Source organism: Mesoplodon bidens (genome assembly GCF_964165515.1).
Source record: "Mesoplodon bidens genome assembly, chromosome: 1".
Classification (NCBI taxonomy): Eukaryota; Metazoa; Chordata; class Mammalia; order Artiodactyla; family Ziphiidae; genus Mesoplodon; species Mesoplodon bidens.
In genome coordinates this window covers 135,293,039-135,308,898 of record NC_138176.1, presented here as the reverse complement: position 1 = coordinate 135,308,898, position 15,860 = coordinate 135,293,039, and the positions used below count along the sequence as shown (strand labels likewise).

At 41.5% G+C, this 15,860-nt stretch overlaps 1 protein-coding gene and 1 pseudogene across 2 annotated transcripts in view; one reads left to right on the top strand and one right to left on the bottom strand.

Moving 5' to 3' along the window:
• IGFBP7 (insulin like growth factor binding protein 7) overlaps positions 1-15,860 on the bottom strand; it is a 78,311-nt gene that overhangs the window by 28,209 nt on the left and 34,242 nt on the right. The gene's annotated exons all lie outside the window — the stretch shown is intronic.
• Positions 6,336-7,332, top strand: LOC308613438 (protein FAM3C-like; annotated as a pseudogene). The gene has a single exon. The product of its transcript is annotated as a protein FAM3C-like (transcript).

Sequence of the window (15,860 nt, the reverse complement as noted above, 5' to 3'; positions counted from 1 at the left end):
CTGCCAATGCAGGGGACACAGGTTCGAGCCCTGGTCTGGGAAGATCCCACGTGCCACGGAGCAACTAGGCTCGTGAGCCACAACTACTGAGCCTGCGTGTCTGGAGCTTGTGCTCCGCAACAAGAGAGGCCGCAACAGTGAGAGGCCCACGCACTGCGATGAAGAGTGGCCCCCGCTCGCCACAACTAGAGAAAGCCCACGCACAGAAACGAAGACCCAACACAGCCAAAAATAAATAAATAAATAAATAAATAAATAAAAATAAAATTTTAAAAAACCAAATAACCAAATTGAAAAATGGGCAGAAGACCTAAATAGACATTTCTCTAAAGAAGACATAGAAATGGCCAAAAGGCACATGAAAAGATGTTGAACGTTGCTAATTATTAGAGAAATGCAAATCAAAACTACAATAAGGTACCACCTCACACCGGTCAGAAGGGCCATCATTAAAAAAAGTCCATAAATAACAAATGCTGGAGAGGGTGTGGAGAAAAGGGAACCCTCCCTACACTGCTGGTGGGAATGTAAATTGGTGCAGCCACTCTGGAGAACAGTATGGAGGTTCCGCAAAAGACTAAACATAGAGTTGCCATATGATCCAGCAATCCTACAGCTGGGCATATATCTGGAGAAAACTATAATTCGAAAAGATAGATGCACCCCAATGTTCACTGCAGCACTATTTACAACAGGCAAGACATGGAAACAATCTAAATGTCCATCAACATATGAATAGATAAAGAAGATGTGGTGTATAAATATATACATAAACACACACACAATGGAATATTACTCAGCCATAAAAGAGAATGAAATAATGCCATTTGCAGCTACATGAATGGACCCAGAGATTACCATGCTAAGCAAAGTAAGTCAGAAAGAGAAAGACAAATACCATATGATACCACCTATATGTGGAATCTAAAATATGACACAAATGAACCTATCTATGAAACAGACTCACAGACAGAGAACAGACTTGTGGTTGCCAAGGTTGGGGGAGGGGAGGGATGGACCGGGAGTTTGGGGTTAGTTGATGCAAACTATTACATATAGAAAAAACAAGGTCCTACTCCATAGCACAGGGAACAATATTCAATATCCTGAGATAAGCCATAATGAAAAGAATATAAAAAAGAATGTATATATAATGTATAACTGAGTCACTTTGCTGTACAGCAGAAATTAACCAACATTGTAAATCAATTATATTTCAATAAATAGAACGAGGGCCTCCTTCCTCGTTCTTGTATGGTTCTATTTACCCTCATCACAGCAATTTCTCAGGGCTTTAACTGTGTCTTCGCACCCCATTAGACTGTGGGCTCAATGCTGGTAAGGACAGGCCAACTTCTCTCAAGTTCTATTCTGTATCCCAGTGCCTGGCACTGAGTAAATGATCAACAAACCCGAGTAGCTGAGTGTACTGATGCTGTTACCAAAATATACACCAGGTTTTGTGCTTTCATGTAAAGGTTTAAGTAGCAAGACTTTAGGAACCATTCCAAGAGACTGGCTTCCTTTGTCATTAAAAAGATTTTGGGGGGCTAGCTAGTTATAACTACTTTTATTCCAGAGTTTGTACAAGGGCATGTTTTACCATTTGGGCAGAAATTTTGATTACTGTGGCTTTTTAAAAATTTGTCCTCAGCTGTTCATAGGTACAAACAGGCCAATGTTTAGAGATGCTCTGTTTATGTTCCTGACCCAGCTACTCAACTAGAGCAATAAAATGGCCAGAGTTGCTGATGCTGTATTCTTATGCTTACATTAACATAGACCATATGGTAAAAATCTATACAAAAGTAGCAATTTCATTAAAAAATTTAGATAAAACCCAGGAGACAAAAGATAAAGGCTGACTCTATAGCAAAATGCTGTCTTATTAGTCAGTTTATGAGATTTAAAAATTGGGGGTCACTGGTCAGACTTTTAGTGGGAGAAACCAGAGTGAAGTTTGGGGTAACTATTTAAAAGTGCAAAAGGGCAAGTCTATGTTGACAAGCAATAATGTTATATTAGAAAAGATGGATTTAAAAGAAACAATCAGCAAAGCATAAACCCCAGTTCCCTAAAACATGTTAAAAACATTTATGTGGGCTTCCCTGGTGGCGCAGTGGTTGAGAGTCCGCCTGCTGATGCAGGAGACACAGGTTTGTGCCCCGGTCCGGGAAGATCCCACATGCCGCGGAGCGGCTGGGCCCGTGAGCCATGGCCGCTGAGCCTGCGCGTCCGGAGCCTGTGCTCCGCAACGGGAGAGGCCACAACAGTGAGAGGTCCGCGTACTGCAAAAAACAAAACAAAACAAAAAAAACCCAAACATTTATGTGAGGTTTTAAGTGAAAAAGGTCCACTTTAAAGTCTGTTTCCAAATATGAAAGAAGAATTGCTGATTCCACGTGCAGAGGAAAAGCACCAGCTGACAGACAGGCACTTTCTGGTGGGATGCTTCACAGGAGACAGTACTGAGATTCTCCTCTTGTGGTAAATAAATCCTACCCTATTAATACTTCCATGTTCTTAAATTATCATATAGCCAGTGACCTTTAGATGTAGAAGGACCCTAAGATCCATCTTGTCCAAATTCTCATTTTACAGATGAGGTTTGGGACGGGCGCTGGTTCAACATTTGCCTACACTCATTCCAGGGGGCTGGCAGAAGCGGAACTAGAACCGTATGAATTCATTTCCTTGTACTTTATTAATAATCAGAAAAAACATTATCTGTTCTCAATCAGCTGGCTGCCATTTAAACAGTGTAAAGCTGAGAGATTAGAAAGGTGCTAAGCAAAAGCATTAAGCATGAACAGCTGCATTTCCCAGGCAGAAGGGCGGCACACAGTTTAGTTGCGGGAGGATTTCCAATTTGCATGAATGGAACATGGACAAGTAAGATAAAGCTGGCTCCAGAAAAGTAATTCCCCCAATTTCCATGAGCCTGGGATTTGGGAAACTGCGGTCTGCTCTGGAATTCGGGGACATGACGAACGACACTGGGAGGAACTCCCTAGATGACCTCAACCCATGAACACACAGAGGCTTGTCAAGGTCCCAGGTGCTGGGCTCGCCCACGGGTTGTGGCTGAGACAGAAAAACAAAGAAAAAAAATGTTCCCCAAACACGCACATAAGAAAAACTATCTTCCTGTGTTCTCTGCCAAGAGAAATGGAGCCAAAGAGGATGAGTTCAAGAATCGGATTCATCCATCAAGACAAATCAACTCAGTCTAAGGAGGCTAGAAGGGCAATTTAGGAGGTAAACAAAAGCTCAGTTTCAGAAAGAGGCTTTGGAGAAAACACAGAGGCCATCCCTGGAATCAAACTCCATAGTGAAAACAGAAAAGGGCTCACTATATTTTTTTTTCCAGTACGTGGGCCTCTCTCACTGTTGTGGCCTCTCCCGTTGCGGAGCACAGGCTCCAGACGCGCAGGCTCAGCGGCCATGGCTCACGGGCCCAGCCACTCCGCGGCATGTAGGGTCTTCCTGGACCGGGGCACGAACCCATGTCCCCTGCATCGGCAGGCGGACTCTCAACCACTGCGCCACCAGGGAAGCCCAGGGCTCACTCTTAAGGCATGGAGTTCTGAACATGCCCACAGGTGGACATGTTCAAAGGGGCAGCTCCAGAGGCAAACAGCACCAAGACGTTAGCCCTCCTCCCATGTGGAGTCTGGGTTCTGAGCCAGCTCCTTGCTGAGCTGAAGGAGAATCTCTAGTGAAGAAGGCCTGATAGCAACAGGAAAGTCATATCGGCGAAAAGTACTTCCCCCTCCAGCAGTGCCAAGCTCCTGGGCTGGCCTGGGGCATCCACCCTTGCTCATGGTCAAAGCCACTACTCTTACCTGTATCATTTCTCTGGTTTGGCTGTCCAGTTGTTCCCCCAGTTCCCTCCCCCACTACTAGCCCCCATGCCAGCCACAGACTGGAGTTTGTGTCCACATTCTCTTTCTCTTTGTCTCCAGGTATCACTAGAGTGTCTGGTCCAGATCCTGTTCTTCCCTTCTGCTTCATGGGTCTCCCATCCCCTTATCAAATCCTCCCTTTTTAGGTGGAGCCGAATTCTGCTCCCCTTGAATGTGGGCTAGACTTAGTGACTCCATTCTAATGAAAAGAATGTGGTGGAAGTGACAATATGTGAATTCTAAGACTAGGTCATTAAAGGCATTGCAGCTTCCTTCTTGCTTTTTCTTAGATCACTTGGTCTGGGAGAAGCCAGTTGCCATGTTGTTAGGATGCTCAAGCAGTGCAATGGAGATGTCCATGTGATGAGGAACTAAGTCCTCATGACAATAGGCATGTGAGTGAGCCAATTTGGAAACAGATTCTCCAACCTCAAACTTTCAGATGACTGGCCCCCACTGACATCTTGACTGCAACCTCATGAGAGACCCCCAAGCCAAGGACTATCTAGATAAGCCAGTCCCAAATTTCTGACCCACGGAAACTGTATGAGATACTAGATATTCATTGTTGTTTTATTTAGCCTGCAAATTTTGGACTAATTTATTGTGTAGCCGTAAATAACTAATACAACATCTTTGAGCTTTCTCTACTGTCAACTAGAGCTGTCCCTTAATTAATCATTATCTCTTTTTGGAGAAGGAGGGTTTTTTTGTTTTTGTCATACGGTTCTTTCCTCAAGGGTTACGGCAAAACCTCCCACATTTGTACAGTCCTCATGGATGGACATTTATTGATTTGGGGTCATTATGGCTAAGTCTCAAGGAGATAACTGCAATAATGATAATATGCATTTTCAAGGACTGTTCTTTGTACATGCTCTCCTAGAATCTTTTACGTTACTTCATCATTATATAAAAAAGAATTGGACCTTATATCCCCCCAGGATCCCCCAAACATAAGCCTTAACTGTAAGCATTTGTAACCTTAAACAGCCCATAGAAACTATAAAAGACTTTTTTTTCCCCTTAAGGGTCTTATATTCACACTTCAGGAAATAGTGAGATTAATCTGCCATATACTACAACATGGATGAAACTTGAGGACACTAACCTAAGTGAAATAAGCCAGAAAAACAAATGTTGCATGATTTCACTCACATGAAGGATCTAAAGTTGTCAAACTCATAAAAGCAGAAAGTAGAATGGTGGTTGCCAGGGGCTAGAGGTAGGGGGGATGCAGAGTTGCTGTTCAATGTTTCTGCAAGATGAGAAAGTTCTAGAAATCTGCTGTATACCAATGTGCATATATTTAATAATACTGTATGTACACTTAATTTGTTAACAGGGTAGATTTCATGTTATGCATTTTCTACCTCAATTAAAAAAAAGGAAATAGTGAGATTAAAATGACCTTATTCCAAGATTCACAGCAGTGATTCCTTTTTTGCAACGTCTTTTCCAATACACCACTGAGTGTCATGTCATCCCCAAGCCCCCTCAAAACTAAAAAATTTTTTACATGTTTTTACATTAAAAACCAAAAAATGTTGCTCTCTTCTTCCTGGAGGATTGATAGGGTGAAAAGGGAGGTAGGATCTCATACAAACCAAACGTAAGGATAGGTTGTTACAATTCCCAGAAGTTTGGGAATCATTGATCTGGAGATATGTTGAGGTTTCAGAAGAAGCATGCTTGAAAAAACATCTGACATGTGCCTAGAGCCCGTGCTCCGCAGCAAGAGAAGCCACTGCAATGAGAAGTCTGTGCACCGCAACGAAGAGTAGCCCCAGCTCGCCACAACTAGAGAAAGCCCGCGCGCAGCAATGAAGACCCAATGCAGCCAAAACTAAATAATTAAAAAAAAACTTTCAGGCAAAGAATCAGAAAAATGTTAGCCATAAAAAAGTACAAATAAGTAATAAAAAAAAATTCTGAGCATTTGAAAAAGCTAAGCTCCAATCAAAGGACTGCTGTCGCCAGTTTACTATCTAATTCTCCATAGAGACAAGACCTATAGACATCATAACCAAGAGATGAAGGCAAAACAGAAGCCAGTGAAGACTCAGATAAGCAATGAGCTAATGCCCAGATAAGAGGAGCCTAGTAATGCATCAGCAATGGCAGAGAAAAATAAGGAGACTGAAATATTTTCTATCCATTAATACATGATTGGGGTCAAAAGTGAAGAACAGGGCTTCCCTGGTGGCGCAGTAGTTAAGAATCCGCCTGCCAATGCAGGGGACATGGGTTCGAGCCGTGGCCTGGGAAGATCCCACATGCCACGCAGCAGCTAAGCCTGTGTGCCACAACTACTGAGCCTGCATGCCACAACTACTGAAGCCCACGTGCCTAGAGCCCGTGCTCCGCAACAAGAGAAGCTACTGCAAGGAGAAGCCCGCGCACCGGGGAGGAGCCGGAGGAGCGAGCGGGCGCACGAGGCAGAGAGGCAGGCGGGAGGCCAGAGCTTATTTAATGAAAAGTGCCACAGACTGAAAAACCAAACATGAGGGTAGCAGGTGCTGCAAAGTTGGTGGTAGCTGTGGCAGTATTCTTACTGACATTCTATGTTATTTCTCAAGCATTTGAAATAAAAATGGATGCGAGTTTAGGAAATCTATTTGCAAGGTCAGCAATGGACGCAGTTGCACGTTCCACAAAACCTCCCAGATATAAATGTGGGATCTCAAAAGCTTGCCCTGAGAAGCACTTTGCTTTTAAAATGGCAAGTGGAGCAGCCAATGTGGTAGGACCCAAAATCTGCCTGGAGGATAATGTTTTAATGAGTGGTGTTAAGAATAATGTTGGAAGAGGAATCAATGTTGCCTAGGTAAATGGAAAAACAGGAGATCTAATAGACACCAGATATTTTGACATGTGGGGAGGAAATGTGGCCTCATTTATTGAGTTTCTGAAGGCCATACAAGATGGAACAATAGTCTTAATGGGAACATATGATGATGGAGCAACCAAACTCAATGATGAGGCCTGGCAGCCCATTGCTGAATTGGGGAGTACATCTATTACTCATCTTGGTTTTAGAGACAACTGGGTCTTCTGTGGTGGAAAAGGCATTATGACAAAAAGCCCTTTTGAACAGCACATAAAGAACAATAAGGACACAAACAAATATGAAGGATGGCCCGAAGCTGTAGAAATGGAAGGATGCATTCCCCAGAAGCAAGACTGATGTGGAGAAAATTGAAGAGAGCTCACTTTCACTTGCTAATGGGAAAGCCCTAATGGAAAAACTACATGTAAATATTTTAAGAGCATGCAGCCATCTCGGTGTGTGCATGACCATTATCTCTTTTGGTATCAGGATTATTTATTGCTAAGCTAAATAGACATCTTTGTAAATAGTCATCATAATGAGCAAATCACTGAACCATTTCTAAGCACATCTCTCTAATGGTACAATGTTCAGACTATGATGATAATGGCATCTTTTAATTCCAAAACCATTACCCAATGGATAACTGAAGAGATTTGAAAACTATATTGATATATATACTAGTCACTGTGAAAATCTATCATGGGATAATATGGATTTTAGGAAGGAGACTTTTCTTTTAAATATATATATAAATATATATATATAAATATATATCTATATATAAATATATAGATAAATATATATAACCTTTTGATGATAGTATCTTTTAAATTAAAAAGATATTGGGCTAGTTGTGTTGTTACTTTACAGTCTGACTCCCCTGTTCTATTTCTTTTCTTAGTCTTTCTCTTCCCTTCCCAAGGAACCTAGAAATAAATATGAAGACTTATATCCAATATGTGAAGAGCACAACAGAATTCTTTAATGTACACAGTAAAAAGTAAATATATACATGTAGGTGGCATCATGGCTGTAGCTTGCTGGATTTTGTGTTAACAGTGTGCATAAGTTGATTTTGTATAAGTTATTTAGAGTAAGACAGGAGGGGGCCACTTCACAGAGTGGAGGAACCAGGCCAGGTCCCTTCCCCAGCCTTGGTAGGTCATTCAGGACAGCATGTCAGTATAATTAGAGCAATACTGGCCTAAGTTTTCCTTATTTAAGTGTCATCAGCATTGATCAAATGGTTTGGAAAGAGGCATGCTTTAATGCCACAATAATTTTGGATTGTAAACCAAGAAATTCTGTATTTACTTTCATCTAACTTCATGATAGTAATTTTTGCCTGAAAAGATGACGACATATTTAGAAAAGTCCTAATTACTGATTGGGACTGATAACATTTAAAAATAATTTTTATTTGACACACAATGACTTTATACCCAACTCTACATAAAAATATAAGAGATCTAACTTCAGATGTTCACAAAATGACTCAAGTTTAAAAAATATTTTTAGGGCATTAAATATCTGTTGTGTGAAGTGTCTTAAACTGGAACATATCCTCAACAAAATACTAGCAAACAGAATCCAACAGCACATTAAAAGGATCATACACCATGATCAAGTGGGGTTTATTCCAGGAATGCAAGGATTCTTCAATATATGCAAATCAATCAACGTGATACACCATATTAATAAATTGAAGGAGAAAAACCATATGATCATCTCAATAGATGCAGAGAAAGCTTTTGACAAAATTCAACACCTATTTATGATAAAAAACCCTGCAGAAAGTAGGCATAGAGGGAACTTTCCACAAGATAATAAAGGCCATATATGACAAACCCACAGCCAACATCATCCTCAATGGTGAAAAACTGAAAGCATTTCCACTAAAATCAGGAACAAGACAAGGTTGCCCACTCTCACCACTCTTATTCAACATAGTTTTGGAAGTTTTAGCCACAGCAATCAGAGAAGAAAAGGAAAAAAAAGGAATCCAAATTGGAAAAGAAGAAGTAAAGCTATCACTGTTTGCAGATGACATGATACTCTACACAGAGAATCCTAAAGATGCTACCAGAAAACTACTAGAGCTAATCAATGAATTTGGTAAAGTAGCAGGATACAGAATTAATGCACAGAAACCTCTGGCATTCCTGTACACTAATGATGAAAAATCTGAAAGTGAAATCAAGAAAACACTCCCATTTACCACTGCAACAAAAAGAATAAAATATCTAGGAATAAACCTACCTAAGGAGGCAAAAGACCTGTATGCAGAAAATTATAAGACACTGATGAAAGAAATTAAAGATGATACAAATAGATGGAGAGATATACCATGTTCCTGGATTGGAAAAGTCAACATTGTCAAAATGACTCTACTACCCAAAGCAATCTACAGATTCAATGCAATCCCTATCAAACTACCACTGACACTTTTCACAGAACTAGAAAAAAATTTTCACAATTTGTATGGAAACACAAAAGATCCCGAATAGCCAAAGCAATCTTGAGAACGAAAAACGGAGCTGGAGGAATCAGGCTCCCTGACTTCAGAGTATACTACAAAGCTGCAGTAATCAAGGCAGGATGATAACTGGCACAAAAACCAGAAAGATAGATCAATGGAACAGGATACAAAGCCCAGAGATAAACCCACGCACATATGGTCACCTTATCTTTGATAAAGGAGGCAGGAATGTACAGTGGAGAAAGGACAGCCTCTTCAATAAGTGGTGCTGGGAAAACTGGACAGGGACATGTAAAAGTATGAGATTAGATCACTCCCTAACACCATACACAAAAATAAGCTCAAAATGGATTAAAGACCTAAATGTAAGGCCAGACACGATCAAACTCTTAGAGGAAAACATAGGCAGAACACTCTATGACATAAATCACAGCAAGATCCTTTTGGACCCACCTCCTAGAGAAATGGAAATAAAAACAAAAATAAACAAATGGGACCTAATGAAACTTCAAAGCTTTTGCACAGCAAAGGAAACCATAAACAAGACCAAAAGACAACCCTCAGAATGGGAGAAAATATTTGCAAATGAAGCAACTGACAAAGGATTAATCTCCAAAATTTATAAGCAGCTCATGCAGCTCAATAGCAAGAAAACAAACAACCCAATCCAAAATGGGCAGACGACCTAAATAGACATTTCTCCAAAGAAGATATACAGACTGCCAACAAACACATGAAAGAATGCTCAACATCATTAATCATTAGAGAAATGCAAATCAAAACTACAATAAGATATCATCTCACACCAGTCAGAATGGCCATCATCAAAAAATCTAGAAACAATAAATGCTGGAGAGGGTGTGGAGAAAAGGGAACACTCTTGCACTGCTGGTGGGAATGTGAATTGGTACAGCCACTATGGAGAACGGTATGGAGGTTCCTTAAAAAACTACAAATAGAACTACCATATGATCCAGCAATCCCACTACTGGGCATATACCCTGAGAAAACCATAATTCAAAAAGAGTCATGTACCAAAATGTTCATTGCAGCTCTGTTTACAATAGCCCGGAGATGGAAACAACCTAAGTGTCCATCATCGGATGAATGGATAAAGAAGATGTGGCACATATATACAATGGAATATTATTCAGCCATAAAAAGAAACGAAATTGAGCTATTTGTAATGAGGTGGATAGACCTAGAGTCTGTCATACAGAGTGAAGTAAGTCAGAAAGAGAAAAACAAATACCGTATGCTAACACATATATATGGAATCTAAGAAAAAAAATGTCATGAAGAACCTAGGGGTAGTTATAAAGCAGAAACTAAAAAAAAAAAAAAAAAAAAGAACCTAGGGGTAAAACAGGAATAAAGACACAGACCTACTTGAGAATGGACTTGAGGATATGGGGAGGGGGAAGGGTAAGCTGTGACAAAGCAAGAGAGAGGCATGGACATATATACACTACCAAACATAAGGTAGATAGCTAGTGGGAAGCAGCCGCATAGCACAGGGAGATCAGCTCGGTGCCTTGTGACCGACTGGAGGGGTGGGATAGGGAGGCTGGGAGGGAGGGAGATGCAAGAGGGAAGGGATATGGGAACAGATGTATATGTATAACTGATTCACTTTGTTATAAAGCAGAAACTAATACACCATTGTGAAGCAATTATACTCCAATAAAGTTGTAAAAAAAAAAAAGTAACGATCAAACTGCTATTCACAGTAAAAGGCAGCACTTCAATTTTGGATCTAAATTTTACATGACATATAAGAAAAATTAAAAGCAGTATTTTTTTATTTTGTTATAAACCAAGGTGAAAGTTATTCAGCTATTTCTTAAATATCAGTGCATCTGGGGGTACCGTTTCTTCCCTCAAACTGAATGTAATTCATGTATGCACCTTATATATCTAAACAATTTTTGTAGACTTTCCAGATTTTTGGTGCTGATACACTAAATCACATTCAGCATGTGTGTTCTGACATTTAAAATACTTCCCTCGGGCTTCCCTGGTGGCGCAGTGGTTGAGAATCTGCCTGCAAGTGCAGGGGACACGAGTTCGAGCCCTGGTCTGGGAGGATACCACATGCCACGGAGCGGCTAGGCCCGTGAGTCACAACTACTGAGCCTGCGCGTCTGGAGCCTGTGCTCTGCAACAAGAGAGGCCGCGACAGTGAAAGGCCCGCGTACCACGATGAAGAGTGGCCCCCGCTCACCGTAACTAGAGAAAGCCCTCGCACAGGAACAAAGACCCAACACAGCAAAAATAAATAAATTAATAAACTCCTACCCACAACATCTTCAAAAAAAAAAAATCATGGTAATGATATCAACATTGTGTATGAGCAGGAAACATATTTAATAAATAAAATAAAATAAAATACTTCCCTCGATTCTGTAAATTAAAAGAATGGCTATTTTACAGGTCCAGGGATTGTGAAATAAGTGTTGCTTTTTTTTTTTAAATAATGAGAATAACTACTCTTGGTTTTGCACTGTGAATTTTTTTGTATTATCTGGCAAAGTAATATGCCTATAGAACTTCACACTGAGATTTGTCAAGCGTGTACTGTACTGCTTAACATGCAAAATTAAAGTCATTCCTATGGGTAAACACACTAATATCCTCAGGATATATCTTAACATGGATAGAATTTAAGTATCTAGATGGCAGGACATCCCTTTCAAGATAAGGACTATAACGTGATAGCTTTGTAGAGCTGTATAAAATGCCAAAAGAAGGGATAAAGATTGGTTATGTAACTGTTTTCATGCAGTTTGCTATTGTTTCAATTCTGCCTTGTATAGATTATGTCAACATAACTTTGGGAAGCAATAATTTTACTATATTTTATTTTCAGATAGCTTTTAAAAGTCAGCATTGTAAATGCAGCAATGCTCATTTAATGTTCAGAATTTTCATTAAAATCAGAAATTTGGCATTGACACTCTGGTTTTTTAAAATGGTGTTTAAGGACTTATGGATGTGTATTTTTAAATTTGTAATCATAGAGGCTGTCCCAGACTGTTAAAATTCAGCAGACAGTAGGAAAATAAGTGATATGTGAGAAATTAAAGAAAAATTGAGGCAGAATCTTTATATTCCTGACTTTAATTTGATTAAAGTTTATCACTGTTCTTTCAAAACAAGAAGCCCGTGCACCGCAACTAAGAGTAGCCCCCGCTTACCACAACTAGAGAAAGCCCGTGTGCAGCAACGAAGACCCAACGCAGCCAAAAATAAATAAATAATAAATTTATTTATTTATTTATTTATTTTTTGCGGTACACGGGCCTCCCACTGCTGTGACTCCTCCTGTTGCGGAGCACAGGCTCCAGACGCGCAGGCTCAGTGGCCATGGCTCACGGGCCCAGCCACTCCGCGGCATGTGGGATCTTCCCGGACCAGGGCACGAACCTGTGTCCCCTGCATCGGCAGGCGGACTCTCAATGCCTGCGCCACTAGGGAAGCCCAAAAAATTTATTTTTTTAAAAAAGTGAAGAACATGCAGATGGCAAGTTTCTGTTACATAATTTTCCACAAAAAAGGAAAGAAAATAGCGAAAGAGAGGAAATGGCACATGAAGGGTTAAATTTTCAGGATGCATATACATAATTATCATCGCCAGGTAGTAAACCAGGAATGGGGTTAGTGGAAGGCAGGGAGGGAAGTGAAAGGAAACTTCGGGTGTTATAGGGATAAGGAGAAAGGGACAAATTATATTTAAATTTAGAACATCCACTAATGCTCTCAAAGTTGTCTGACAGCTGGAGTGTGCTTTCTCTTCAGTCATTCCTCAACTTGCTTTTTTGTTTGTTTTTAACATTAAAAGCTAATTCTGTGAAGCTTTTCAATTTGCCATTCTGGTATGCAGAATCCATCTGAAGGACATGAGAGAAAAGCCAAAGCTCTAAGGAAGCCTTTCTAGCCAAGACTAGAGAAATGTTCTGAGCCTCTTGCCCAGACATACAGTAGGGTCCAGGGCGGGGGGCTTCCTCCAGGCCACCACTTTCAGGCTTTCCTCCAGGTGTGCTCCCAGGAGTGTCAGAGACTGTTACATCCTCTCCTTGTATGGTTTCAGGACAGAATATTACCATGAGACACACTGACTTGCCCAGGAGGGAAACTCAAATTGGTGTAGAAGCCTGAAGGCCCCTCTGAGTCTCTTGGACCATCTGTGGGGCTGGACGGAGCAGAAGAGAAGAATAAAGATGGCAAATGAGCAGAAGCTGGGCAGGAAGCAGAGGCCGGGCCACCGGGGAACTTCCAGTTACTGGGATCTCTCTCTCTCTCTCTCTCTCTGGGTTGTTTATGGTCCCTCACCACAAAACACAGATGGGAGGCCCGCCACCAGGAGTTCTCTTTAGATTTCCTGCAGGAATCTTAGGTGAGTCTTTCTTTCTTCTAGAAGTCCTTCCACAGTAAGATGTTTTCTCTTCAAAACGCTGATCATACTCATTGTAAAATGTTGTCTTATTAAGAAATAAATTTTATAAAGAGGCTGGTTTAAACAAAAATGAAAATCAAGTACATACTCATTTCATGTTTGTTTGTTTTTTTAACATCTTTATTGGAGGTTAATTGCTTTACAATGGTGTGTTAGTTTCTGCTGTATAACAGAGTGAATCAGCTATACATATAGGTATGTCCCTACATCCCTTCCCTCTTGCATCTCCCTCCCACCCTCCCTAACCCACCCCTCTAGGTGGTCGCAAAGCACCGACCTGATCTCCCTGTGCTATGTGGCTGCTTCCCACTAGCTAGCTATTTTGCATTTGGTAGTGTATATATGTCCATGCCACTCTCTCACTTCGTCCCAGCTCACCCTTCCCCCTCCCTGTGTCCTCAAGTCCATTCTCTACGTCTGCTTCTTTATTCCTGTGCTGCCCCTCATTTCATGTTTGACAGAGCTTTTTCTATCTTTGTTTCCCCTATCCTGTCCCCCACTCCCAAATCTGACTACATTCACACAGATTCTGTTTATCTATGCATTTCCATTATGGCTAACAAATTAAAAAAGCACATTTCCTGCTGAAAATCACATTTAACAGATCCCTTTGGGGGACAGAAAGAAGTGCACACCATTGAAAAAGACTAGTTTGTAGGAGGCAGAAGTCAGGCCCCAATCACTCCTTTGCATCAAGCTAGTTAAAATGAGGTGGGCGCCATAGGCCACATTTATAATGATGGAAGTTTCTCAATCTCTGACTGTGGGCCTGAACCTCTATGAGACCATAATCGGTCTCAAAAACATGCAAAATGAACCACCAGAAGTTTAAATAAGAATGCTTCTCTTCTGAATGCCTCAGACCCCTTGAGCCGGCTCACAGATTTGGGGGAGGAGTAATGAGCAACAAACACAGGGGGGCCTCAGTGCATTTTTCTATTTGGTTAAGATTGATTCCTCCTGAAAAACAAATGTGATCGATCTTGAAGATCAATGCTGAACAGTACAACACAATGTATTAAAGAATGTATTGAAACAAAACTGCTAATTAAAAAGGCCAATTTGGGCTTCCCTGGTGGTGCAGTGGTTGAGAGTCCGCCTGCCGGTGCAGGGGACACAGGTTCGTGCCCTGGTCCGGGAAGATCCCACATGCTACGGAGTGGCTGGGCCTGTGAGCCATGGCCGCTGAGCCTGTGCGTCCGGAGCCTGGCTCCGCAACGGGAGAGGCCACAATGGTGAGAGGCCCACGTACCGCAAAACAAAACAAAAAAAAGGCCAATTTTTCTGCAGATAGGCTCTCCCTGCATGTGCTCTTTTTTCACTACATGCTATTTCTTCTGCTCTAAACACACCAGGCTCACCTAGTTAAGGAAGCCCCTCGGTCCTTGTGCATGTGGCAGTGGTGAAACCTAGCTGGAGGAAGTGTGTGAATCAGTACAAGCTGCATCAGGAGTATATTTTGGCCAAAAGCGATGCTGATCAATGCACAACTCTAGGTCCTACTGAAGGCACCATTTCTTATATCTCTGGGGTATGAAACACTAACTTGGAACTTACAAAGAATGTTCCTCTTTCTTGCTCTAGCCTTTGGAAAGCCTCTTCTAGTCAAACACTATGTTCCATGCTGCTATTCAGTACATATATGTCTCATCAAATCAGGCGAGTTCTGCGTGGGTAAGGAGAGAAGGACCAGTCAGTAGGAGGCCTACTGAGGCTGTTATATTTAGCAGGCCTATTTCCTTCCTCTATCTGTGCTGACAAACAAATGTTCGCTTTCATTCTGGCACTGTCCCCCGTTCTTGATCATTCAGGCTTAGACTAAGCAACCCCAGATTCCAACACTGGCGGGTTCTAACACACACAAGGTAAGACAGCTTCCCTTGGTTTTTCCTGGGTGGTCACGATCCTCTAACTGCACATGCTGGGCCATCACCCCGGCCCACAGTCCTGGCTCCCAGCCCAGCAGAGGGGGCTGGGCTGGGTCAATATCATGACAGGTCTAAGGGAGCCACACTGGTGTTGTGCATACTGTCCTCTCTCAATATCTGCAGGGGTTTGGATTCAGGAGTACTCACGGATACCAAAATCCACAGATGCTCAAGTTCCTTATATAGAATGGTGCAGTGCGATGAATATAGTCGGCTGTCGGTATACTGAGGATGCAAAACCCATGGATTCGGAGGGCCG